At 41.2% G+C, this 27,951-nt stretch overlaps 1 long non-coding RNA gene across 1 annotated transcript; it reads left to right on the top strand.

Moving 5' to 3' along the window:
• The first annotated feature begins 819 nt into the window (after positions 1–819).
• Positions 820–26,845, top strand: LOC108502323. The gene is made up of 5 exons (XR_001876459.1): positions 820–963; positions 2,239–2,387; positions 2,787–2,954; positions 18,159–18,290; positions 26,676–26,845. It is a non-coding gene; the product is annotated as an uncharacterized LOC108502323 (long non-coding RNA).
• The last annotated feature ends 1,106 nt before the right edge of the window (positions 26,846–27,951 follow it).

Raw genomic sequence — 27,951 nt, 5'->3', positions numbered from 1 at the left:
TCTTTTGGCTTTAAATAATGGTCTAGATAATTAAACATTTTGTTTTAAACCCATTAAAACCAGGCTATAAAAGTTAGTGCCAGTTTTATATAATATATAGAGAAACTTAGCATATGTAAGATGGTTTTTAATTGAGGAAAATACCTAAGCAACTTCTTGGAAGTTTTGGAACATTTTGACAGAACTTCTGACCTAATGGTACAGAAAATGCTGAAAGGTTAGCATTTTAAACCAAATATTTTTTGTGTAAAACAAGAATAATCAATCATCACGTTAAAGGGGAATTGCTGTAACAAAGAAGCAATTTATCAAATGCAAATGCAGGGTTATGAATAGACTCCAAGAAAGCTCTTAGTTTCTTGTCCAGAGCTGCTTTCCCACCAAGTCAACATTATGTCACTAACAGAGTTGCTGGGAAACTGGGATGCTTGCACGTAGAAAATTTGCTTGGAAAATGTTTCTATTTTTGGGTTTATCAACACACAATTCTGAAAAAGATTTTTCTCTTTCTCTCCCTCTGTTTCCCTAAAATTTCAGATGGGAATGGTGGTGCCTCGAGTGAATACTGGTGCTTGGAAGCATTTTAACTTTGTACAGTAACATTTGAATGAAATGTTGTCATTTAAAAAAATTAAGCTGAAGAAATAATTCTTTAAAAATAGCACTGCTATACTTCTAAGCACAAAGAAAGTCCTTTCAGTTCCGCCCACTTATTTTAACTGAGTTGTTAGTTTAATTTTCAGCACATCTTTTGTGAAACCTGGTCAGGCTGTGGAAACTACCAAGTTGCTCCTGTTTCTTTAGCTGCTCCTGGTGAAGTGTTTGTGAGTCAGCCAAGGGAACCCAGCACATTTCCCAGGGGAAAAGGCTCAGGAGAAAGACAGGCCAACCACTAATGAGGCATTCCCAGGAAACACAGAAGGGAGGGAGATCTAAGTGGAGCAGCTGGAAACCAAGGGCCAGGTGGGCACCAGAAGGAAGTGCTGAGCACTCTTGCTTTGGCAGTGGGCTGAGGCAGCTCAGAGCGAACGCTTGTGTGTGTGTACAGGGAATGCACCGGCCAGCAAGGTCAGGGGGAACTTGTCAGAAAGCAGCCAAATCATACTGCACAAATTTATAATCCCTGGTACACTAAAAGTCACGGCAGGGGTGCTTGTCTTGGTCTTGTCTCTGACACTCCTGCTCCTCAGTGACCTTAATGTTGTCCAAGGGCCTGGGGGCACAGAGGGAACTCTTCCCTTCCTCCCAACCGCTCCTCACGTGTCCAGAGACCAAGACAAAGAGGGCTCTGCCCCTCGAACAAACAGCCCTAAGCCTTCAGCCTGTTCTAATAACCTCCTTCCCCAGACCCCTCAGTGTCCTTGTTCCTGTTCTCCAGGTTTTTCCTGTTGTGTCCACATCCTCCTGGGATGGTGGTGCCCACAGCTGAGCCGCCTGCTTCCCACCACCGAGCCAAGTGGGAGTGTTACACCATGTGTTCTACAGATGACACTTGTTTATTTTTCCCAGGACGGTTTTCCATTTTTTCCCAGCAGCATGATGTTGTTGACTCATATCGATGATTTAATACATTATAGCTCTGCAGTGAAATGGTAGATTTGTGGGTTTGGTTTTGATTTTTTTGCCTTTCTGAGTGCTTTAATAAAGAGGGGAAAAAAAAGGTGCTATAGGATCACTGGCAGATTTAGCTTATTTAATTTGCTAAGGTTGAAAAGCCACACTGACAAAAGTACCTGCTGGTGCCATGAAGTCACTAAGGGCTATCAGAAGGGTTGTACAGCCCCTTCTTTTAATCAGTATCAAGTGAGAGGATTGTTCTTCACTTCAGGTTTGTCTGTCTTCACAGAATAATTTACACTGTATTTGTTTTTATGGGTCTGAAGTTAGAGTTGAAGGTGGAGTTAAAAATCTAGTCCTTATTTGCCTTTGTTTCTGGGAAGCAACAAGATTTCTGTCCCTTTGCTGTCTGTGTCACAGCAATCTGAACTTCTCTTCAGCCCAAATGTTATCTGTGTGTCCAGGCCTTTTTCCTCCTGTCAACAAACCCACATTGATTGAAGGCTCAGTTTTGTTACACATGTTTAAAACTCTGTTTTACCTTGCAGGTCTACACAAGGGCCATTATGTCATGAGAAATATGAGAGATAACAAGTCCTGCAAAGCCATAATTTGTGTGCAGGCTGACATGTTTCTGCAGCATGGACAGGGAAAAAGAGGTTGTGGGTTTGTTTTTTTTAGATTTTTAACACAGTTCGGAAACAGATGAGCGTTTAACCTCCTGAGACCAAACATATGTTACTATGAAGTAGCAAACTTGCGTGTTTGTTGCCCATTTCATGGCTGGAAGCTGAAGATGTTTTGGCATCAGTAGTTAAAGTTTGATAAAGGTAATTATTGGTGTGGAAGCACCCGAGCTGTTTGCCATGTTGGCTGCCTTTCAGTCCGTCCCACTGAACGTTCAGTGCTTTCCAGTCAGACATTAGAGACCATTTTATGAATGCTTATAGTAACCTGGCAGTGTTTCCTGCCGCTGTGTGTGCACTGGCTCCCCGAATCCCGGGGTATTTATTTCTGTCTCTGTTATTTTCTTGTTAGAAAAACATTTAATACTCAGACTATGTCTTCTGCACACATTCAAGTGGTAAAAGGCCGGGGGGGGGAGAAAAATATTCTTGAAATAGCGCATTTTCAGCTCATGTTTTGTGTTTGGAATAAGTTTGTGGACGTTGCAACAGCTGTAGACTCTTGATTTAGTCAGTGACATGATTTCACTCATTCTTCCCCAGCTTCCTGAGCTCAGCATGTCCCGCTGTTGTTCGGGAGAGATACCGGCTCAGCTGGCTGCTTTTCCAGGCAGCACTGCTCTCCCCAGGCCTCCCCCTGCAGACACCAACTTCTGTGTGATAAGGAGAAGTTTTTAGCTCTGAACACTCATCAAAAACACCACTCCTCCGGTAAGTATGTTAAACTAAGGCCTCTGATGCCTGTCCAATTTGTCTCCTGCACAATACTCTTCTCAGTTTGCAGCTTTAATGCAGCAGGATCGGAAATAATCAGGCTTTGAAACAGAACCATGTGGCTGAACACACAGCACAGAAACCAGAATGCTGGAGTATTGCATCATTATCTGTGTCAGACACACAGAGCAGCCCACGAGAGACAGCTTTGTATCACAAATGGAGTGGTGGAAATCCAAGTCAGTCCTCTCTCTCCCTGTCCAGAATTATCCTGGAATGGGTATTTCTGACTTAAGGGGAAAAAACCCTCCCCATAAAGAATAGGGTGGGTTTAGTTTTTAGGACATTTAATGATGTACTGGCACATAGTAACTGCACTATAAATATAGTCTGAAAAAATATGAGCTTAGTTTGGAAGCTGCTCTCAGCTAAATTATGGGGTTTTGATCCTGACCTAAACTGATCCCACATGTTCCTGGATTCTCCCAAAGTTTGAGTGCACAGTAAATCAACTGTAATTTTTCCTTTTTATTGCAAAGAATGAACAGAAGAGATTGGAAATTATATGACTTTGGCATATGTTTATCACATGGTTTAGGATTGTTTGATATCTTTTTAGCTTTAAGATTTAAGTAAAGTTTAAAACGGGTATAGAGAATCAAAACTAGGTAACTGGCATTAGGTCACCATGGTTTCAAAAACATTCAGTGCCTCTACAGAGAAGAACTGATCTTACAAGTACTGGTGTGTTCTGCTCACACACACGGAGGATGTGAAGAGATAGTACCATAGTAGGGAACAGTAAAGAAGGAGGAAATATCAAATGACTTCCTTGGGAATAATTCCCAATGCTTTAAACAACGGCGGTTGTACCCCTGGGTTGTGCTGCTTCTCCTTTGAAAAACAAGTATGTTCAGTATTTATGCTTTTTTTCCTCTTCTAAGGGTTTCTCTTTCCTCTTCTTCACTCCTTGTTGTACCAGCTTCAGTGGTGGTGCTATTTTGTACTTTTTCTTTGCAGCCCATACCTTGTCCCTTCTTCCTATTCTTTGGCTCCTTTTTGGAAGTTGTTTTTTTTTTGATTTTAACTGGAGAGTTGGTATATCCTTTACTGGTAGTACCAAAGTATGGCTAAACTGTATTCCTGAACGTGGCTTTGCTAATGGACTGGCTTTCCCCTCTGAAACATTATGATGCAGCTGAGTTTTGTGAGCTGAGTGCCCACACAAGCCTGCTGCCATGTGGGCTGGAGAGCCAGCTTGTCTAAGCCTTCCTTAGTAATTACCAGGCAATAAAAGTTAACTGCCCCATAAAACCACATGGAAGAACCAAGCTATTGCTGGCTGGCCCTGCTCAGCCACCCTCTTCCTGTGTGCTGGATCTTTTGGGCAGGGGGAAGGACCCACTGAGGTCCCTTTTGGCTCTGTGTTTCTGGTAACTGGTGCCCTGGCCCTGGGCTGCTGGTGTCAAGGCTCAGAAGCACATCTCAAAGCAGGAGCTTTAAGCAGTGCACCAGTCTGACCTAAGCAGTTCCTATTTTATTTGTCACAGAGGAAAAAAGAAGATAACTCACTCCTCTAACACTGGACTGTTTTCTAGACACCTTGAGAAATGTTTCAGAGTGATGCTTCAAAGCCAACCTACTGCAGCACTAAATAAGCTGCTGGAGAGTGAAGGTGTCTAATGTGAACCCGAAGACAGGGCAGCTTTGCAACTCCCCTAAATTGGCCATGACTCAAACTGGCAGAACTAGTCCTAATTCTCTAGTTCAGTAGATGTGCATAATGGCTTTGTGGAGAAATGAAAAATGTCAGGTTTCTGCCAACCTGCTCCCAGGATTTATATCGCCGTTGTGACTCCTAATTTATACTGCTGTGCTTCTGGTATCTTCTTTCATCATGTGTTTCTTCAGCCTCATTTTTTACTTCTCTATCAGATAACAATCCCATTTATTTTAGGGGATTTTTATTTTTCATTTTTTATTACTAAGTAACTGAGTTTCAGTCTTCTTCAGGGGTTGCAAGTTTAAAAATGATGCAGAAAACTGTTAAGATGCAGGGTGGGTAGGCTGGTGAGTGGTAGAGTCAGACAGTCAGAAAGGATCGTAGGATATCATTTAATCCATACTCCTGCCCCAGAGAAGAATATTTACACTAATGTTCCTAACAGAGGCTTGTCTGAACTGTCCTTAAATATCTCCAATAATGACAACCCTTCAGCTTCATTAGGCAACCACTTGCCCTTCATGTTAGAAAGCTTTTCTTAATCTTCAGTTAAGTATTCCAGGATCCCAGAAATAACCTGTTTGGGGTAGTGCAAAGAGAATTCAGCTTCTTTTCTGCTTGTTGCACTGGTTTTCCAGGAGTGGAGAAGCAACAATATGAAGGGTACTTTCAGAACGAAGTAGGTATTTTCAATTCTTTTTGACATTCTCGGTGCTGGGATTGCCCACAGACACTTGAGGGTCTCCCCTTTGTAGGAGGGATCACAGCTCAGTGTTTCCTGCAGGGAAATCAAAACGCTGAGCTCTCTGCAGGGGCTGCCCACGGCCACACTGCTTCTAGTTAAACACCAATGAGCTGTTGGGCTGCAATCTAGGCAAGGGAGCTGAGAAGGGAAACACTCGAGAATGCCTTGATTAATAGCATCCCTAAATGATAATGGCTGTTTTATGGCTTTTGTAAAGGATTGTGGTGTTTCTCATATATAAAAATAGACAAGATGTGGTTGCAATTAATGTAGAGGCTCTTTGTTGAAGCTGTTGACTGTAGGAAAGAACCCAAGGGTTTCTTAGGCTCCTCAGTTGTAAAACTAACTAAATACATCTAGGGCTGCCTTGTGTCACTCTATGGCATCTTTCAAAGCTGTAATTAGCAGATACCTAATGAGTTGTGGCTATAGCATGTGGATCAGATGACTCAAGTATTTACTCTAGGCCTCTGATTCTCTTTCTCCCCACAAGGGAGAATAATTTGGCTTTAACGTTTAGAGACTCATTTTCTTTGGTTCTCTTGCCTAGAGACTTCATTGTTTCCAGGACAAGAGTTTGTGTGTCAGTTCAAACTCCCTGGTTTGAAGCCTTCCTCTTTTTTCAGCCCACATTCCTTCCTTCCACAGTCTTTCCTTAGTCCTGTGGAAAACTCTGAATGTTATCTTTGACAGTCATTTCATAGTGACTGTGCCTGAACTGACCTTGGTCCAGAAATTTCCTAATTGGTCCCTGTCCTCAGCCATTCCACCATAAAGAGCAAATATTCAGATGAACCAAATATTGACTAAATCAAAGGTAAATATCTCTGTTAGCTGTTTTTCTAGACAGCTGGATGTCCCTGAAGACTTCTCAAAGCCTTTCTTTAAGGAATAACTGCATGACTTCAGCTGTGAGAACAGCAGTACATGTAGATCCATACCTGCAAGTGGCATGTTACAGGCAACTTGTATTGCGTGTCCCTGAAAGGGATTTAATTCTGGGATCAGCACTTCTCTAGACATGTTTTCAGGGGACCTGAGCTGAATGTTCAACAAGTGTTTAATGAAGAAAGAAAAAGCGTGGGGGAGGTTCCCCTGTGCTGTAAGAGTATCTGTTTTATAACAGCCATGCTTGTCACTAGAAACATGATTGATTGGCTCTTCATCACCAGCCACTCTCTTAATTCTTCAGATGGTGGCAAAGATGAATAGGGAGTGAGCTTCATCCTTCTGGAAAGCTGGGAATTTAAGCAGTGCCAATCTCATGGTTGCAGGCAGTTGACTGAATCCCATGGGAGTTACAATCAGACCAGTAGTCCTTTTCCTAACAGTGATATTTAATGTGCCAGTCTTGTTTTCCTCTCAGCCCAGTCATATTTCTTTCAACGATGAAAACAAGGAGCACTTTTTCCTTTATTCAGTTGGCTTTGGTCTGTGGGCACTGAGTAATTTAGGCAATTTATAGAAGATTGGCTCCAAGTTCCCTCAAAATACATAGGTTTGTATTTACATCTCTGTCCATGACAGTGATTTGCCATATAGTCTGAAGTTTTGAGGATGTGGGGTTTTTTGGGTTTTATTAACCTGATACAAGGCTTTATAATTAACTCTCGTGACTGCTGGGAACACAAGTTTCCATGAACCATTAAGCAAGTAAATAATTTCTGCTCGTCAGTCAAGAAGATCTTACTGTTCTGTTGGTTGTTTTCAGACATATTTAATAGACTGAACTAGAGGAAAATGCCTCCTAAGAAGGATCTTGCTTTAGAGATGTTTATAATCCTCACTATGAAAGCTTCCCCAAAATGATCTGTTTAGGATCTGTTTAAAACTCATGAGAAAATCCAGAACTAAAGCAGGTAATGAGAGTCAATTAATTACTTTGAGCTATAGGGAAAGTAATTCCCAACATAATAATTTAGGTTATCAGCCCATGGTCTACAGCTGAACTGAACTGCACAGTGTTATTTGCAACTGGGAACACAACAGTATAAACTGCCTGAGCATTCCTATTCCACTAGAACTCACAGCTTCCTAAACAAATGGGCAAGGCTGGAAATGGTGAGCCTGGGAGATGCATGGCATGACCAGACACTTTCCATTAACCCTCCCACCTCTTGGTGAAGCCCCTGGGCAAAAATATTTGTAATATTCCACCCTTTTCTTCCAAAGAGGTGACTCATGTCTGGGATCCTGCAACTTTTCCTAAAGGGGAAAGACTGAAACTCATGCTGTTACAGAACTAAATTCAGTGTTTTCTCTCCCTTAGGACCAACATTTTTAACTAAACTAGAAAACTGGCAGGTAGTCTATCGGTTTTCTGTCTTGATATTCCAAACCATTAAAACCAACAAAGCCTAACTCAGAGGAGGGATGTGGATTAATGACACAACTGTGTTTGCAGATAAACGGATGAGGTGACCTTTAGGTTCTTTCCCCTTTGTTGCAGTGACTGCTGCCAAATTACTATACAAGAAAAAAGCAACTTCATAATTTACAAAGTAGCTGCTGAATTGTTCATGCAACTTTGTTCATGCCGGTTGGGGGGGTTTGGGTGTTTGTGCTGAGAGCAATGGGCTGCTCCTAACCCAGCCAACCATAACCTTGGGAAGGCCTCAGCCATTCCAATTGAGGTGGGACTTAATCACCTTAATTGCCTATGAGGTCTAGGAGCACTGGGAGCTGGACAGAAGGAAGGGATTCATGTTGTAGCTGCACTGACAGAAACACCATCAGAAACCATCAGTTACCTCGTGGGTTTGACAGCACCTGCTGGGCCAGCCCGTGGCTCCAGCTCCACACTGACCACTGCAGGGATCCAGCCACACATTCCCATGCAGGGGAAGAGCAGATGGCCCAGCTTATGGCACTGGAAGGAGACTTAGAGGACAAAGGGCAAAAATAAGCAGGAAATCAAGTTCTTTGCTCCTCATGAAATAAACTTTCATTACTGGAGTGGCAGAGCAGCCCCACAGGTCACTTTTTGTCAGGCTGAGATTCCTCTCGCCAACCTGGTTTTCAAATCAGGTATCAGTTTGTCATGTGCACCTTTAGTTCTTTTCTCTCATACAGAAGGCTTAGTATAAATACAGTCAAGGATTTAAGAGTTTCTTTTATTTTAAACACATATATTGAAAATATATATATGTAATATTAGTGGAGCAAAGTCATAACCAGTACTCGTGTGCCAATTGTGGGCATCAAAACACAGCAGACCTGCATTTTACATGCTGTGTATATTTTATTGTCCTTCTAAGTTGTCTTCAGTTGATTTTCAAGATGGTCAGAGGTTGAAATACCAAGTAACTGTTTGTTTTGTGAATAGTATTCCAAGATACAGCAGCTGGCAAAGAGTAGTTGAATACCTTATGGTGTGTCTCTGCAGAGTGGATGTAATTGTAAAAAATAATATAAAGATCCCAATGCTTGATGTTACTGACAGATGAGTGAATGTAGCACCAAGCTGCAGCCAGTGAACTCCACCTTTCAGGTTGTCAGATAAGCTCTTTTGAAATCTAGTGGCTGCTTTTAATGGTTGTTCATTAACTTTTGAATTTTGGCCCCTGAATAACAGGTGGAGGCTGCTGTGACTAATGTTTTGGTGGTCTAGAGCAGGGTGGGATGTGCTGGTGTGGGAATAAGATACTTTAAGACACAGCAGCCTCAGCTGATGACTGAATTTCAGCTTTTGGCCTGGCTGGGTTTTTTTGTTTTATTTGTCTAGGAGAGGGGGGGAATATTGAAAAAATTGTGCATTACAACAGTGAGCAGTTTGCCTAAGCTCACATCAGGAGACAAAGAAAGTCATGCCTAATGACTAAAACAGACAGCAGGTTGCAAATTTGGGCTTCGTGATGCATTCCAGTCAGTAACATGAAAGACAGGAAATATCTTACATGTGCTGCCTTTGGGGAACAAGCGAAGATACGGAGGTCAGGCACGGCTCGGCTACGTTTGCTGAGAAATCTTTTCTAATAGTGGGCTTTTTCCTTTTTCTGTTCTTTTTTTCCCCCCTGAGCAGTGTGGTGTTGCCTGCAAAGCAGTGGGAAGATCAAACAGCCCCTCAGGCAGCTGCTCACATTGGTCAGTGCCTCTGAGAAGGATGAGCCCATCAGTGGAGCCGAGCGCTGCTGTACATCACTGGCACGGGGAGGGGGAATGACCTTGAGCTCTTGGCCAAGTCAGTAACAGTGTCAATCCATTATCTCCAGGTGCTATCCAACAAGCTGCTGCAGGCAGGGATGGCTCTGGAGCAGTCTGTAACTGCTTCAATTGGAAAGCACATCTAAACTCAATTTAGTGAATTTAGCAACACTGGAAACCCCCACTGTTGTTAGGACTGACAGAGCCCTGGGTCTGTGTTCCTTTACACTCTTGTAAAAATAAGATAATGCCCCCTTAAGTCTGCTGTTCTTTCTGTTATCAAGATTTGGACAAGTCACTAGTGGGGGTTTTCTTCATAAATCCTCAAAAGCTGTAAAAAGTGGCAACTTCACAGTTGCTATCCAAACACTCCATAACAGAGCAAATGACATGATGTGGTTCCCAGCATTTTGGCTGTTGTTTTTCCTACTAAAGTGACAAGTTAACATCGGCTGTTTTGTTACTGAGGAGCAGGATCATTGTTCCAAACAGCTGTCGTTTAAAAAAAAGCGAGAATAGAAGTGAAGGAATAAGTTCCATGTAACCAATGGATTTCCCTTGCTCATCTATTTAATTACTTCATTGTGGTGAGTATGGGGAAGATTTTCTATATGACCATAGTAAAAAACTAGCCCTTCTATGTCAGGAATAATAGGTACTGAACTGAAGTTCAGTCCTGCTTCAGCACAAACCAATAACCAAATTCAGAATAATTTCATCATTATGGGCTAAGCGATGCAATCCCTGGCTTAGAGTGCAATAAAAATCTACCAGAAGCACAGAGAATCAGCAAAAACTATTTTCCAAAGTCTGGATTTCCTGTGCACAGTAAATTGTCAGAACATCTCATAGCCCAAGAAGGTACAAATTAGGTTGTTGGTTTCCAGCTGCAAGTTATTGGTGTGGGGAATGACATGGATCAACAGAGCTGCTTGTGCACATCCATGTTTCCAGGCTTTAAAGAGCTACTGACAAGGTAATTGTTTGATAGATGCAGCATGTTATGGGGCTGCTCTCCAAACAACACCAACATCAATATTTGCTCATATTGTCAGCATATGAGCGATCTGCCCTCAAATTGTGTCTGAAAGCAACACGACCACATTTTCTCAGAAAAAGTTGCATTTGCATGTTCAGTGGAGAAAAATCTCTGTTGGTGATAACACACTGTGGTCAAGCTGCTCAAAATTGCTGAGTAACTTCTGCCAGACAAACGCTCGCTGAGTGTGTTCTGAGAACACTGAGCACGCGCTGGGCTGGCAGAGCTGCTCAGTCTCCACAGGAACTCTGGGAACCAGCTCATTCCAACTCAACTGGGATTCGACTTGCATTGCCCTGAGCAACACCAGGAGTTTCCTGAGTCAGTGAATAGGATCAGTTGTTTTAATTTGAACCTTTCAGAAAGCAAATGAGAACAAACCAGTCAGATCGATAGCGTTGAAAATGCCCGTTTATGTATTATGATGTTTTTGGTCTGCTTGCACTTTTCTCCATAATCATATTGTCACAAACATTTTCCACTGAAAGTATAATGTGAACAACCCTTTTACTTTTCCAATCCAGTGAATTTTTAGGAAGATGAACTGAATAACATTTCCATAAATCAGAAAGCATTAAATGGTACCAGTGGAAGGGAACTTGTTTCAACTGGACAGAAATTCTTCTTCTCTGTTGTGTTTTTATGCATTGGGGCCATCTACAGATGAAGTTATAAGGCAGTTTTCATGCATGAGGTAAGAAAATGGTCAATACTAGGTTTTAAAGCATTTTAGGGAGACTTTGACCTTAGCAGTGTATGTCTTGTTTGACCAGTAAATTAGAAGGGATTCCACTTTATATTAATAACAAATATAGGTAGGCTTGAAATGTCTCTAAAATGCCCTTATAATAAATTCCACCTCAAACAGATTTCATTGTGCTGCAAGTTTTCCATCATATTTTTCAGCTTATGGGTGCATGTAAAATATTATGCATTATCCTTTCTTTAGTGTCACTAGTGCCACACTATTTAGGAAGTTCATTTGGTCGTCCTGAGGTTAAAGAAAGCCTAAACTTGTACTTGACACTCTTTCTTGTTACAGGGTCCTGCTTGCTTTCTGCTCTGTAGAAAATGGATCAGTGTCATTGGTCTGTCTTTCCATTATTGCCATTTTCCTATTTTTAGCATATTTTTCATTACTATGCCCTAATTCATGTTAAAATTCAGTGTGTCCTGTTTCCTTGACTCCAGACATTGCTCCTTGATGATGCAGATCTGCTGAAAAACAATACTCTTTAAAAAGTAAACAGTTTCCCTTACTCTCAGACTAACATTAAAAAACAGTCTCTCAAAAGTTCTCAAAGGAACATGTTTAAAAATGAATGGGTAGACATTTGTCTTTGTAATGGATAGTGTATTTTTAGGTAGTATAAATTTTATAGAAGTCATAAAGTTTTATGAACTTTAACAAACGTCCTTCTCAGAATAACTTGGGTCTTATTGTCAGTATGTTATCTGGGAAAAGGCAAACAGATCTGTTCCTAAAAGTGAGGAATTTGCAAGTGGGAGGTTACTTAGGTTTGGGAAGAGAGTTTAAAATCAATCCTTTCAACGCCTGCATAGGCAATGCAGCAAAACCAGTTGTGTGGCTTCAGAATTCTTTTGGTTTTTCTCTAAAACCCAATAAACCTCTGTGCCAGGCAGGATTTGTCTTCTCTTGCAGGAATTTGTCTCCCTTTCTTGGGACAAATGTGACCTGCTCACTAGTCCCATAAGCTACAAGTTACTTGAGCTGAACTTGAGGAAAAAACGTCCCTGGACTTGCTGTGTCCGTGTCCCACGTGCTGGCACCCAGCCCTCAGGTGAGCCTGCACTGAGCTCAAAATCCTCCAGTCACCTTGAGGTGCACACTCAATGTAATTGCAGTAGAGCCAGGGACACAGCCCATATTACAATTACTGGTTCAAAGCCCATTCCATTTACGGATCGATCCTGCTGTGTGATCCCGTGCAATGACACAGGATCTGTGTCAGCAGGAACTGGGAAGCAATGAGTTTTACCCTTTCTTTCCCCTGTTAACTTTAAACTGTTGACACGGTGCTAAATTCAGTGCGCTGAAGGTGTTTCCATGTGTCACTTCTAATAGGATACAGGTGTCAGACAATTTGAGATTATTTCAAACCTAATTTTCTTAGAGTGAAGATACAAACAGTTACACCAGAAGCAGATGTTGGGCCTTTCTCACCCCTCCGAAATGTGGTTTGGCATCCATCCAGACCGAGTCTATAGGGAAAAAGAGAAAATTACATTTAATTTTGGCTTGCTTGGTTTCCTCCTTTCAAAATCTTCATGAATGTGCAATAAAAACAAAAAAAAAACAACAACCCATCCCTTTTCCTTCTGCTTACACAGGGACTAAGGATCTTGTTGCAAACAGATGGAGTACAGGCAGGTTGGGCCATGAACGCTTTTCCACCTCCACACCATCGCTATATGGTCCAAAATGTGCCATAAAATGCTGTATTTTCCTTTTTGCCCTCTTAGCCCTGCCTCTGTCACTGACTCGTCTAGTGTGCTGATGTTGAACTGACAGCCGGGAAGCGGAGGGGGAGCAAGGACAGTGCCTAGACCACCCACTCGGGGTCCTGCCTCTGCTCCACCTCCTCTGACCTACCTGGGGGTGGGCACTGCGACTCAGGAGAGAAGCCCCAAGAGCATCTCCTTCCCTCTGCCTTCAAGCTGCCAGGATTTTCCCTGGGTTGAAGTACAGCCTCAGCTACACACAGGGATACAAAAGCTGCACCACTTGCCGGCGCTGGGCTCTCTCTCCTGAGGGCAGTACGTGTCCTCCATCAAGGGGGTCAATGAGTTTAGTTACACTTCATCAGAACTCTTGTAGGTGTCTGGAAAACTGAGCTCATAATCCTGGTATTACAGCCCTGTGGGAAAGAAGACCCTACTCTGAGGTTTGCCACGTGAATTTTGGGTTCTGCTGCTCAAACACCTCTTTCTGCAACTGCCTTTAGTAAAGGAATCTTGTGACTATAAATCCCACGTGTGTGACAACTGTATTTAAAGCTGAATTACCAAACAATGCTCCAATTTCAAGGTTTTTTGGCATCAGTATTTGTTGGTCATTCAAACGCTACTGAACAGCAAATCCTTTAAGAGTGAAGAGCCGTAAATGTACCCTGGGAAGTGAGGGAGCAACATATTTGTATCATCCAGAGGAGGAAGGGCACGGAGTCCTTCCACACACGGTGAGGACTCCATGGGCTGGTAAATACAAAGGGAACAGTGAGCAGATGGTGGACAGGAGGCACTAATGCCACTGCTGGTCTCCTGGGGTCGGTCCAGATTGCACCGGGAAGGGTCTCCAGGCGGCTCCTGCTGAGGAAGGTGGGTGAATGTGATCAATAGAAGGCATCAAGTGCTGGCTTGCGAATCAAAGGCACAACTGTGGAAATGCCAGTCTGCACATGGGGTTTGACTGAGCTGCCAGGAAGTTATCCAGAGGCACTGGAAGACCAACCCGGTAACAGGAAATGAATGAAAGCATTTCTGAGCGGATCCTGGGCTGTGAGTGCCGCTGGGGGTATTTATACAGGCAATTCACCCCATTAAGGGGCTGCTCAGATGTCACAGATTAGCCACTGCCAGCACTAGTGACCTTTCTGCACAGTGCTTTAAGAACAAAAAGATGGAAATTCCCACTTTCTAAGCGTGGTCCAAAAAAACCCCTCTGTGCTCTTGTTAAAGCAGCTGCATTGAAGAGGAGTGATTAGAACTGGCCTGCTTTTTTTTTTAGCTTGCACCTGTCTCTCATTCCACAGCTGAGGACACACTGAAATCTGCTTCCCTATGGGCCTGATCCTGCCTGAGCTTCAGGTGGTAATTAAATTCATCATCATCATCTACACCTATTTCCACTTAACCTCTTGAGGGGAAGAGCCACCTGAACACCAGCAGTTGCTGGAACTTGCAGGAGTGAGGCACCCACAGGGAATAGAAGCTCTCCCATTTCTCCATCTCCAAAAGGGTGAGACTTTTTTTGGTTTTCATTCTTACGGAAGTTGAGGGCTTGCAAAGGATGGGGGGTCAGTTTCGAGCAGAGTTTTGTGTCAATCTCTCAGGAAGGTTTTTGATTCTTGATTATTTTGCTTGGGTAGTTCTTACACACTGGTCTCACCCACCTTTGGAGCTGAAGTTTCTCCATATTCCCTCAGTTTCTTTTCACCTATGAACATGCACAGTGCCAGGAGTTTGAGAACTAATGGCTTCAAAATTGTCATTATTAGCATTTTTTGTAATCCAAAACTATTCCATTTTTGTGCCTTTAAAATGTGATGGATGCCTGGGAACTGACTGGCACTATATAAGCAAATTAGTCTTTGTACAGTAAGTCAGACATCCCACATAATCTGTATTTCTGGGGAAGAAAATGTCAAAGTAGAACTTGGGATTGTTTTGTGACAAGGTGCTGAGGCAAGGCAGCAGGATGCTCACTGAAAATTACTAACCAAAAACATGCCTAGCCCTAAAACATGCCAAAACAGGGTAAGAATAACACATTATTGTCATATAAAATGCTGCTTCATCTTGGCCCAAAGTGTCACACCAGGTTTTATCACGTGGCAGTGAGGTACAAGGCTCTTAAAAAAGATTAATTTTCCAAGGGAATTGTACCTATTTCTTATGTAGACTAATTTTACTGTTGTCGCCGACTGCTTGAAATAGGAATAAAATTAGATTTTCAGAATAATACTTTTTCAGGCAAATGCATTTAACGTGAACAATATCCTCAAAAATGGCTTGCCACACAATTAAAACCAAACTAAACAAGAAATTTAGGAAATATTTTTAAAGAAATTTTAGAAAGATGCCACATTTAGTGAAGTGGGCTTCTTTGCCTTCTAAAAAAAGTTATTAATGTATTTTTCTTCTATAAAAGTGAGGCACTCATAAGGATTTTCTTAATTTCAAGGCAGTACTGGAACTTTGTGTAGTTTGATTCCGATTGCATGATGGAAAACGACTACTTTTGGCATTCTAATCAGCTAGTGAACAAATTCCCTAAAAACTGGGGATACGAACCAGAAAATGTTATTCATTAATTTTGTTTATGGTTATTTAATTTTAATTATAATACTTTAAAGCCATTTAAATCTGCAACTCCATCATGTGTAAGTTAATGTGGCACGTTTTGCAGAAATAATCAGGGCCTGGTAATCCAGATCACCACAGAGCCCGTAATTAAATCTTTGATGAGAGATTCAAAGTGACTTTTAAATGTGCACGTGGCTCATAAAACACTTGAGAAAAGCTCTACTTTTGTCATCACAACTTCACAAATGTTCCTCTGGCATTGCCCAGGTTCAATTTCTATTCAAATTCAAAATGGAAATGTTTGTAATTGAGTAACTGCCTTGTAAATAAATATTGTCCATAGGTAGGAAAACAAATTAATTCTCACATCAGTTTTCCTGTGTAGGGAAGATGTTCATCCTCCTGCCCCTCTGACAGCACAAAAATGGGGTGCAAAGGGGCGGTTTGGGTTGCTCTTTGTTTTCTGGAATCATTTCCTTGTAATTGATTTCTGTGTTTGAGACACTGCCCCATGTTACAAGATGGGAGCTCAGGGTTTCCAGTGATAACAAAGGTGCCTGCAGGCAATTAGAGACCTCGGGGTTTTAGGAGTCTGGTCACTAAAATATGTTACAGCTCAAGGCATTGTTTAACAATCTGAGTCTCTTCCAGCTGTGAAACACTCCCATCATCAAGTAGGTCTCTGGGACTCCCTCAGGAACGGCAGGCTCTGGATCTCCAGCTGCTCAGAACAAAAATAAATCTCTTTGAACACTTATTTGCCGTCACGTTGTGTGAGGACTTAGAAAGGCTGAAATATTTTAATCGTTCATCTCCATTCATCAAATCTTGTCGTTCCTGACAAAACTCCAAAGTGGTTTCAGCTGTGGGTTGGTTGTGGCCGACACCAAACTCTGTGCACGGAGATCAGTGTCGTGGTTAAAGACGTGCCACACACAGGCCGTGCCTCTGGAACCGGGGCAATTCCTGCCCCTGCAGAGACACCGCACGGCATTCCACAGCTCCTTGCTACTTATGCTCCTGGCTGTCACAGAGGGATAACAGCAGAACTCCAATAGCTATTGATCACCAGCCTCTCCTAACCAGTATTGGAATCTCCTTCATTAATGGCCATCAGCCTTTGCTACTGACACGTGGTGTTTGTTATCACTGCTGTGGTAACATAGAAATATTCATGCACAGGTTTGGTTGGGATAATTCCTTAATGACAAACTCAACAGAACCTGTAGGTCTTGACTTCACCAGGGTGCAGAGAAAAACTGTTTTCCCTCTCTCTTTTCTGAGCTGCTTGTTTTAAAGTGGGAACTGTTTTGTTTTTTTTTCTCTAGATTTTTAGATGTTATTGCTGAGCTAAAAAGAAAGGGAATTAAAAAATCAAGTAAATTTGGCTGTAGTTTAAACGTTCTTTGACCTCTTCCTTGCTGGTACTGAAAAACATTAGATAAATTATTATATATACTTAAAAACATTAGGTAAATTATCAACAATCGTGCTGCACAACTTGGAGGTGAGTTCTTACAGACTTAAAGGCTTTTAGGTTGGCAAGTATTTTCAAAGGGATTCCAGCATATTTCATTACACTGGTTTTCCTTACGTGTTCCTCCTTTTTTTATAAGCCCTGTTTTGCTTCTCCCAGCCTTCCATCCTTCCAGAGCAACCCAGAGCCCTTCAGTGCCACACTTGTGATGTTGGACTGGTTTGGAATGTGCAGTCAGCAGAAGGGAAGGTGGGAGCACGTGGGAAAACACGCTCCATCTCCCTATGCAGAGATATCCCAAGTGTGCACCTCAAAGGAGGAGCAGTTCATTGCTGGCCAATCCCATGGCTATTGCATGAACACCCTCATCATTCTCTGCTCTTCTGGGAGATAAACTTCCCTGGACTTCAGGAAAACTTCATATCAGCACTTCTTAATATCCTCTATCAGAGGCACAAAAAGCCCTCAAATTATTTAGGGAGAAAAACCTTATCCCACTTCAGAGACAAGATAACCTGTGGAGGTGCAGAGCTTAGATTATCTTCCCAAATGGATACAGCATGGGAATGAGGAATCAGAGGTACTGCACAAGAGTTATTTTGGAGGGGTTTTGTTTTCTTTTGAAGCACGAGCCAAAACCCTTTGCAGGCTCCTGTGGAAACGTTCACATTAACATCAGTTCTTAATTTTTCTGGGTTTTGGATCTATTTGATGAAGGACAGAGAATAATGTTGAAATTGCTATAAAATGTTAAAAATGTTTTGACCTACTCTTGAATTTTTATATACGTTTTTTTTAAGCTGTGTGGTTTTGACTATTGTTTTATTTATGCCCATAGCTGTAACTAGGGATAATAACCTGGGCAGTGCTGCAGTGGCCCTGCTGACTTCACCTTCTTTATCAGTACAGTTTTCCACCAAATTTTCTGTAGCTTCTGAGATTTTTGTTTAATTATTCTCTTCCAGAGAATATTTTTCCCGTATTGCTATTTCCAAGGGCTTTCTGTCTGGTTTATTTTCTGTTTTCAGGACTCAGTGAAGCAGAAAACCAAAAGTTAGTCTTGAGTGGTTGGGGAAAATCCTGAAAGTTGGCGGAGGTGGTCTCCGGATGATCCAGCCCGGTTTTTCCAGGACGAGGGAGCAAAGAGCTGGCAAGTGCAGGTAGGCTTCCTGCACTGAATGTGCTGAGAAATCACCCTCACAGACGCATTCCAGCTTTGGCAGTGCTCAAGTAATGGCTGTTGCTGCTCCAGGGAGGAAATAATTAAAGCCATTTCTTGACTCTGACAGTTTGATACCGCTGGTTTTCAATAGCAAATTACCAACATCTGTACAGCAAAATGCAGCTACTGCAGCAATTATTGAGCGGGGCTGACCACAGAGGTGCTGGAATTGTTCATTTGCTGCATGTCCCCTCCTCAGATGTGACCCACAATTGAGACCTGAGCTACACACGATGGCAAACTGGGTCTCTTGTGTTAGAAATGTAAATGAAACCATATGGAAAGATGAATATTCCGTGAAAACCCCAGTGGCAAATGCATCAAAGGCAGAAAATGAAAGGCTGGAAAGACATCTGAATGGCTTTCTTAATTATGTAACAATTTCAAGTTTCCAGAGCAATTCAGAAGTAAAATTTGTACAATTCATTCAATTCCACAAAAATTATGGCTTTTCATTCCCACATACTGTTACAACTGTTTTGCGTAGTAAACATACAGAGTGTGACTGTGCAAGCTGAAAACTCCCATATAGGGCCCACAGCAGACAGCACAGCACTGCAAATTTTCACTGCTGGTGAAAGAAGAAGGTAGCAGAGAAGTTAAATAAGCTCTGTATATCCCTAACTCAAATATTTGATTTTAAAACACTAGCTAGAAAAGGTAATACCAATCCGAGCAGGAATGAGAGGCTGCGAGATGAAATATGTTTCTGAGAGAGAAGTGCTTTGGGATTGATAATAAAAATACTGCCTTATTTCACTGCTTTTGTTGTAACTACGGGTCTGTCAGGGTTTTATACTATAATCCACTTTGGTCAGGGATTTACTGATGTGTAAAACTTGAGTTTAGTTTGTAAATTGGCACTCTGTCTTCAGCTCCGTTTCACTGTTATTCAAGCTTCTGAACCCGATCAAGGCATAGTATAATTTCTTATAAAAATATGCAATAGTTTTAAATTAGAGCTTCAAACTTCAACAATCTTTTGGGTGGCCTGATGAGGGATAAAAATAGCTTGTACACCTATCAGCTGATAACTGAGAGGCTTTAAAATAGATTATAGTCTTCATGGCCCTAATCAGCTAACTAGGTGGTGGCAAAAATTACCTACAGACACAGCTTAATTAAACCCTTACTTTCCTTTAGAGAGGAGAGAAACATGCTTGAAGTCCTAGGAAGTCACAGCATGTTTGTCAGAATTAGATGAATTTAATTTAGATATTGATATGCAAGTGCCAGTCAACCTAATAATGTATTGAATTGATTGTACACAGGTATATCTTGAAGAGAGCATCTCATTACAATGATGTATTTTAATAATTATTATACTGCAATTTTCAGTCCTCCCTGCAAGCAGAGTATTGTGCAGGTTATGGTCAGATGGTGACTGACCAGTCTCCATCATTCAAGTCCTCCTTGTAAACCTCAAGCAATGCAGGTCATGACATTTTGGGGTGGTAGTACAAAATTCAAGTGCTGTGCAGAGGAATTAAATGGAAACTAAGTAGACTGGGAAATATTTGTGCAGTTTTGAAGAGAGATTCTGCTCTGTATTCAGTTAGATGTACATTACAGAGGAGAAAACAGCTCTTAAAACTCACTCTTGATCTTCATTTGACACGAGTGTGGGCAGAGCAAGCCAAAGTATTATATTCACATCAGTAACGTCCCGAGACCCTGGGATGAGTTATTGCAGTGAGACCCCCATGAATCAATATTGATTGGCCACTTACTTTAAGGCTACTTAATTAAAACTAACAGGATGGCACAGCTCCCAGGGAAATCCACAGTGCTGTGATTTATGAGTGTGCCTGGGAGAAAGGGGGAAGGACAAGGTGTAACAGTTCTCTTTATTTTGCAGTTGAGCTCTTTCTCCAGTGAGGGTAAATGAACTGTTTAAAAAGAGCAACTGGATGAGTGCAATAAATAAACTAGAAGAGCTGTTTTGGCAGTATCTTGGCTGTTAGAGAGGAATTCTGGCTTCTTACCAGGGTACCTGACTGTCCTATTGCATATGAATGTCATCCAGCATGAAGCTCTCTCATGTTAATGAGAGAAGAAAATTATTTCCCTGTAACTGGGGTTGGAGCGAGCACAAGTTGCATCACTGTTCTGTCAGGTTTTCATTTCTGCTGAATGTATTTAGTTCCACAATTATATCACATTTCAGCTATTTATTCACAGTATCAAAATCTGGGGGAGTCCACCAAGCTGTCTTGAAGTGTATTTTTTCCTAGAAATCTACGTAATCTACTCCTTATTTTTACCTATGTCTCGATGCTTTGAGGAGCAGTCGTTTATTTTTTGTCAGGCTGGTTTAGGCAACAAGTTGTACTTTCTCTGGCAGCCCTGTGAACTGTGTGTGTTTGTTTGACCAGAGTCACGCGTGAGATGCAGAGAATCCAACCCACTGTGTCACTAACGAAACCCTGGGGCTTTGCACCTCCAGATATTCCTGTTTCTCAGTGGCCAGTGGACAGGAAAAGTAAGGAAAATCCCACACAATGAATGCCATAAGGAATTGTTTCTCATCTGCTCATATGTGCACAAAAATAAATATAGGGAATTATGCCTTTAAAAGTTGAAGCCTTTGAATTGTACTTAGCAGGCAGAAGTCAAGAAGTCACTTGCAACAGAACTGGGTTTGTTTTTTATCAGCACTTGCAATATCCTGAATCTCTGCTTGCTATTGCAAACAGTTTGGTGAGGGAGCAGCTGAGATGCCAGAGGACAATGTATCCCTCCCTGAGGGGAACGTCTTGGACACTGTTAAGATAAAGGCAAGAACAGCACAGGGAAGTGTGATTTAGGCAGTGAATTGATTTCTTTATATTTCTCTCAGAGCAAGAAACAAACCTGAGAAAATATTTTTTTACATCTGATGCTAGAAGAAACCAAACTTTTTTTCGTCTCCTTATTGTGCTAAATGATAATTTGTGTTTTGTGAACATTCTAAATGAACAGTTACTGTTTCTAGAGGATTTTACTGATAATGTTTGAATTGAATTAATGCTCTTGGCTGAAATCATCCACTCCATTTTTTTTGTGAGTTTTGTTCAGGTGTATTAATTTCCAAAGACTGGCAGGCATCAGTTCTCTGTATTCAAAAGACTGAATTTTTGAAGGTTTTGAACCTTAGAAGCTACAGAACTTGCTGCTTAAAGGATTTAATCTTGGAGTTTTGTCAGGAGTCTGAAAAATTGTGCTTTGTTTCTTGAGTTGTCTATAAGGGACATCAAATTCTCCCAACAAACACATATTTGTAAGGAGTTCTTGGGAATGAGAAGTATTTTATTTAATATAGAGTTTTCTTCACAAAATTATTTGAACCAGTTGCTTTCTCATTCTTACCCTTCCTTCATTTTCTTCGTCATGCTTATGGCATCATTGTTAGGACTCTTGGAGGGATGGTGGCTCTGACTTTTCAGGGAAGTTTTCTTTTGAAAACTTTCTTTTTGAAACTTTCCTACTCCTGGTATTTCAGGAAGGAATGTTGCTGGGAGAAAGGGTGTCCATGCTTCCCCAAACATTGGCATAGAGATTTAACTGGGCAGAAGCCCCCAGACTCTTGTGTGGGTGAGCACGTTGCTGGCTGGTGATCTGGTGTTAGCACAGGCAGCACTAACAAACTGCAGTACCTGTTGGGGTGTTTCCATCTCCTATTAAAAGTAGATTTATATAAAGTAATATTTCTCTGCACTGCCATCTAGTGAAGTTACCATGCTCTGTAAAGGCTTTGAGACTCTCGGCCGAGCATTCTAAGAGTGAACTGTATCTCAGGGGCACACAGGGCTTGGTGCACAAAACAGAGTTCAGTGCAGAGCAGCTGGTACTGTCCTGAGGGGAACAGCAAATATTACACAATAAGTGAGATACAGTAAATGTAATGATTGTGACAGAGAGAGCCTAAAAAAGGGTTTACTCATGTTATCAGAGGAGCAGGAATGACTGGCAAAGCACAGATTCAAAACACTGAGTTTTAAATAAAGCAAGGATCAAAGCTCTGCAGCTGCTGGAATGGTCCAAGTTCAGGCTTTTTTGGTAGGAAGTACCCAGGTTTCGTAGGGTCTGTGTCTTCGAGCCCACGGAGTGATGCCCACCAAAATCCTCACTGGAGTTCTTTGGCCTAGAACTTGAGTGACAGTTTCTAAAACAAGCTTTTGAGACTCTCAGTGATGCCCAGGTTGTGTTGGGAACCACCCACTGTGAGTGTGCTCTGACTGATGGGATTTGCTGCTCCAGTGCCGGGGTGGGCACCTAACGGGGTCCTGCTGTGAGCAACGTTCCACCTCTCCATTTCTGCTTAGCTCAATGAGATTGATTTTGTTTAAAGATCCTTGACTATTTTTGGAACACACAAGTAGGTCAACCCATCGTTTCCTGATAGTGGAAATAGCTAAAATAGGACACACAGCTCTGAAATCATTACTCTCTCTTCATGTATCATTTAGTGAGCAAAACCTCTCATAATACTCTTGTGAAAGTCGTCTTAAAATCTGAAGCTGTTCCCAACGCAAGTTGAAAATAGACATAATATTAATATGATTTAGAAGAACTAAAAACTCAAGACAAGTGAAAACCAGATCCCAAATTTTGTGAGTTATCCCTCAGCCATAACTGAATTAAGCATTATCTTAAAACACAAATGAAAGACGAGTTTATATTTTAAGTTGGGGTTCACTTCTAAAGTTTTTGGTTCCAGGCAGGACCTGTACATGCACAGACTTGCTGTATTTTCCAAAGTTGTGGAAAGGAAGTGAAGCAAATTGGTCATCTGGCAAATAAAAGACAAGTGCAGGGTGGAATAAGTTTCTGATTATTATTTATTTTGGAGTGAACCCTATTTTAAGGTCTTTCATTGAATTGTGTCATAAAGTGTAAATTACAGAACAAGGTTTTTTAACTTTATTTGTTAAAGTGTTTGAGAAATCCATGAGCCTTTGAAAAAATCTGGAGCTTGTAGTTCTGAATGAGTTTGCTATATTCAGAAATTGGAGCCATATTTAAAGAAAAGAAAAATCCTTTATTTTACTGAAGAAAGGCTAAATAGGATTGAGCTGTAGCCACTACCCCCCTGAGCCAAGCTGACTGACTGAGAGAGGAGCTGTTCTACCTGTCTCTTGAGGCAATGAATTACTGTCTTCTAAATAATCTCAGAATGCCAGGGCAGCCAGACAATGACTATGCTGGGAATTATAAGTAAGCAAACACTTTGGTTCATTGGCAACTGCACTGCTGATTTTTTTTTCCATTTTATTTCCAGCCAAATTGCATTTAAGCTTCTTTGTTCAAGGAGTTCCCTTCCTGAGTTAGACACAGTTAGGTTTGAACGCTTAATTGCATGTTGCCACAATACTGACAATTCATTTTTATTGGAAAAATGCAGTCCTGAGTGGAAAACTTCAACCAGTGCAGTTTGTTTATCTGCAGTTTCCTCCAAAGTGTTGCAAGGGGGGTTGGCATAGGGAGAATCTGGTTCCTAAGCAGCCCTGTTATAAACAAGCAGCTAAAAAAGTACATTAGGGACTTAGAGCTGATAAATGCATTATTGTTCTTAATTCTGCGCTGTAAAAATGTTCTGTTGGAAGGATGAATCCAGCTGATCAGGTGTGTGAATACTGAGCTATGCAGAACTGCTGCAGTTGGGTTTGATAACACGAAAGTTTCTCATTCTGTCAGTAACTTGAATACTGTCCTATTTCCACACAGGAAGAAAAGGTAATAAAAAATGAGACCTCAAAAGTAATGAGACATCGAGAGTAACCTTTAAATAGTTTTCCAGTGAAAAATATATGGATTTTACTTCTAGCTCAGGCTAACATGTAGTATCTGCAGAAATGACTTGTTTTCAGTCAAACCTCTCTAATCAGGTGTCAGAACAGGGTTTTGTTGTTTGGTTGTTGATTTTACTTTTCTTGGAAGTCATCCTGGCTGTTATATCCTCTCTTCCCACTCTCCAGCCAGGTAGTAATTGTATTCCACCTTGTACACAGGGTTTCCACTACATGTAAAAATAGTGCATACTAAAAAAACGTTGGGAGAAGGGAGAAAGATGTAACTTAGACACTGCAGGTCATCCTGTCACGTAAGAACAGTGTCAGGCCCAATATCCACCTCACTCCAATCCCTGTATCCTAAAACCACCAGGAGGGAATACCTTAGGAATAAGAATTCCCAAGCAAATAGTGATAAAAGTAAAGGCTCCCAGGGAAACTTATTTGCAGCCCAGCTGTCTTAGACTCTCCTGGTGGACATCACTGAAAAGTAATGTCGTAACAACCACTTCATATTGGTCGAGAAGAGCAGAACTCGTCAGCAATTTATTACTGTGCAAGTTTATTTACAGTTCTAATTTTCTTTCCATTTACTGAAAGAGTGAAAGGATTAAGTGAAATATTTTTACAAAACAAATGAGTGTTTTTTCCAGGAGGAAGGCAGAGAGATACTGCTAATAAGGACAGATTCCTTTGATGTCAGGCCCCATGCTGCATAAACTTGGTGGACCCATCATTTGTCCTTGTCATCTTGTAGGGTCTTTTGGCTCAGGGCCAAACAATTGATATAGTGGAGAGCTTCCAGCTAAAACAACAGCCTCTGCATCTTTATCTTCCCATCCATCAGATGGCTGGTGGAAGATAAGGCTAATTTGTCACTCTACCCACTTGGAAAAGTTTGATAAATGGTTTAATTAGACCTTTTTCTTTGTGGTTTTTTTTTTTTAAAGAAATCACATTTCTTGAGAACTAGAGGTTGGGAAAACAATGGCTAAGGATTGAATTAGAAAAGGAAAATATTTTTTCTTCAGTAAAGATGAGAGCAAACACAACCATTACACAAGTGGGAAGAGTACAGTTGGTGGGAAGGAGTTTCAAGGGAAAAAAACCAAACCACCCTAACACACAAATACTCTGTGAGCTGTGCAGTTACCCAAAGATAGTACCTACTCCATTCCAGGCCAGAACTTGGCTTCAAATCTTATCCTTCAGTTTTGGGACAGAAGGAGGCTGGCCAAAGGCCACGTGCAAATCTTCTCCTCATGAGTCAAGGACTCAGCAAGTCCAGATCCCAGTTTTGAATGTTCTGGTCAGGACATGCTAAAGGTAAACATGAATTTGCATTTTCTTATTTTCTTGAGGTAGTTTTGTTGCTTATGAACCTGCATGGGTTAAAACCATTGGTTTTGATGTTTTTTCAAACTTTCAGCCAGAAAAAAGGGAGGAAGAAACCAAGTAAAATTCTGGTCTCAACCATTGTTTCACCCACCATGTTTGGACAATTATCCTCCCATTTTGCATGCATAATTGTGGCATGTATTCCCACATGTGGTGGATGTGTCTGTGACAGCTGCAAATCTTAAGTTAGATATGTCCAGGCTTTGTATTTCTAATCATCTTTTCATGTAACTGTTTCATTTGGGTCACCAAGGGAGTATATTTCTCCTTTCTCTGGTCTGACATAAATTAACAAAGCGAGAGACAAACTGCATCCTCCTTTTTTTTGATAAACTGTCCAGAAATTGGATGTAATTCAGAAATAATTTAAAAACTCTTTAACCTCTAGGCAGAAACCTATAATAGTGAGGGAAAGACAAATATTTTTCAATTAAAAAGATTTAGAATCCCTTTCTCTGTAGAACACTAATCTGAAATGACACTGAGGGGTAATAGGCCTGGTATTAGTGCTTCCCCAAGGAAATGTCTTATCTTTTGCACTAAATTAACTGTGTCTTTCTCACACATCCTAAAGCTGTCAGTTTGGGCATTCTGTGTAAGGAAGCTTCTGATTTAAAGTTTCTGAGAAGAAAGGCAAAACAAATGTGTTTAAACAAGAATGACCTTTCATGCCCCAGTCTCCACAGCCTGTTCTGAAGAGGATACACATTAACATTAAATCATTAGCACTCCTGGAAAATCCACAGGGACAGGCTGTGGGAGAAGCCCCTGTGTGGGTCAGATCCTGGAGGCGAGATGTGTAACTGCAGCACATGCCAGGATAAAGTGATGATGGATTGGGATAACACTGAGGCCTGGCAAGGGCATCCAGCACAGCTACAACCAGAAATGATCCCTCCTGACTCCTTGGTGGCCTGAGACCAAATAATCACAATGCAAATGCCACGTTGGAAGGGACACCTTTAATAAAACAGGGAAAAATGGTGTAACAAGGCATCTCCTGCTCCCATGAGCAGTGTAATGGGGATGGTGGAGCTGTCCATGCACACAATCTGGGCCCAAGGCAGGAGCTGCCCACATCCCATGAGAAGTGAAGATAAATGGTACCTGCAGCTTTAGATCTTCACCAGGAAACCTGATTTATCTAATTGCAGAATCTAAAAGTTCAGCAATGTTACCACACGCTGAGATGTGAAAAGTGCATTTACAGGATTATTTTTTGCGTTGGAGGGAAAAGAAATGAAGCATTTTCTTCTGTATAAAGAAATGTCTTGGACACGAGGAAAAAAGGATTATTTCGATCCCTGTGTTACTGATTTGCTATTTTAAAGTAAGTGAATATATCCAATATGTTTGACTATATTTTAAAAGTAAGAACTGTCAGAAATAAAACTCGCTAAGTCTAGAGTAATTCTTTTTGATTTAGAGCCAGTTGTGGATATTAATATTTTAAATGAATTCAATATGTTTTGAATTGCTTTGCCACTTGGTTTACTTGGAAACTAAAACCATTTGTAACAAAACAGCTCAACTGCTTCTAAGTCAAACCAGTGTGTAAGAGCATGTGAAACTAACACTTCAGACCATCAAAAAAGAAACTTTTGGGTTATATAAATGACAATGATTAGAAACCAGACCTAAAACTCTACAGGTACTTGGAAAAGAAAAATAATTCTCCACATTTTCACCTTATGATTTACAATAAGGTGCCTTTTTTCCCCCCCCAGTCTTTTTTACTACACATAGAATACGCTCAGGTACTTTTTTACAGGCACATTTAATACTAATAATGTGCATTTTAATATTTAGTACCATTTGCAAAATGAAGCCTGCTTTCAGTTTTGTTTATTCATACAGTCACACACCTTTAGAAGAACCTGTTACGTGTGAGTAGAGGTGAACAGCTCCTAACCCGTGACAACCCCTGTACAGAAATCATGTCTAGCAGTCACTCCTAAGACATGAAATGAAGCAGGCTTTCAATACTTCACCTTACAGTAGAGTGAGTTTTATTCAAACCAAACTCTTCAAGTGTTTTATTTAGACCCTGAGCTGAAATGAACTCTGTAAAATGCTTGCAAAATAGACTTTTGAACACAGGTTTTCAAAATGATGCCTTCATTTTTATGCAGTGGCAAAGGTTGCACTGAACAGAGGGCAAACAGCAGCGAAGGACCAGATTTACTGAAGAGTAAAAAGCTGCCCTAATGGATCCCAGGTGGAGTTCAGTCCTGAGCAAAGACTTCAGGATTTGGTGATAATGCTGACCACCATTGTGTCCACTACATATTATTAAGAATTAAATTAACTACATTTTCTTTTCAATACAGATTCCAGTTGCTCCTGGAGTCACAAAGAAGGGAAGAGGAAACACTGTGATGGGGGGATATAAACCCGCATGCAGGGACATGAAGCAGAGGACCTGTATGT

The sequence above is a fragment of the Lepidothrix coronata genome, unplaced genomic scaffold (genome assembly GCF_001604755.1).
Source record: "Lepidothrix coronata isolate B3197 unplaced genomic scaffold, Lepidothrix_coronata-1.0 Scaffold116, whole genome shotgun sequence".
NCBI classification, from domain to species: domain Eukaryota; kingdom Metazoa; phylum Chordata; class Aves; order Passeriformes; family Pipridae; genus Lepidothrix; species Lepidothrix coronata.
The sequence above is the reverse complement of the archived record's forward strand: the minus strand, read 5'-3'. Positions and strand labels throughout refer to the sequence as shown.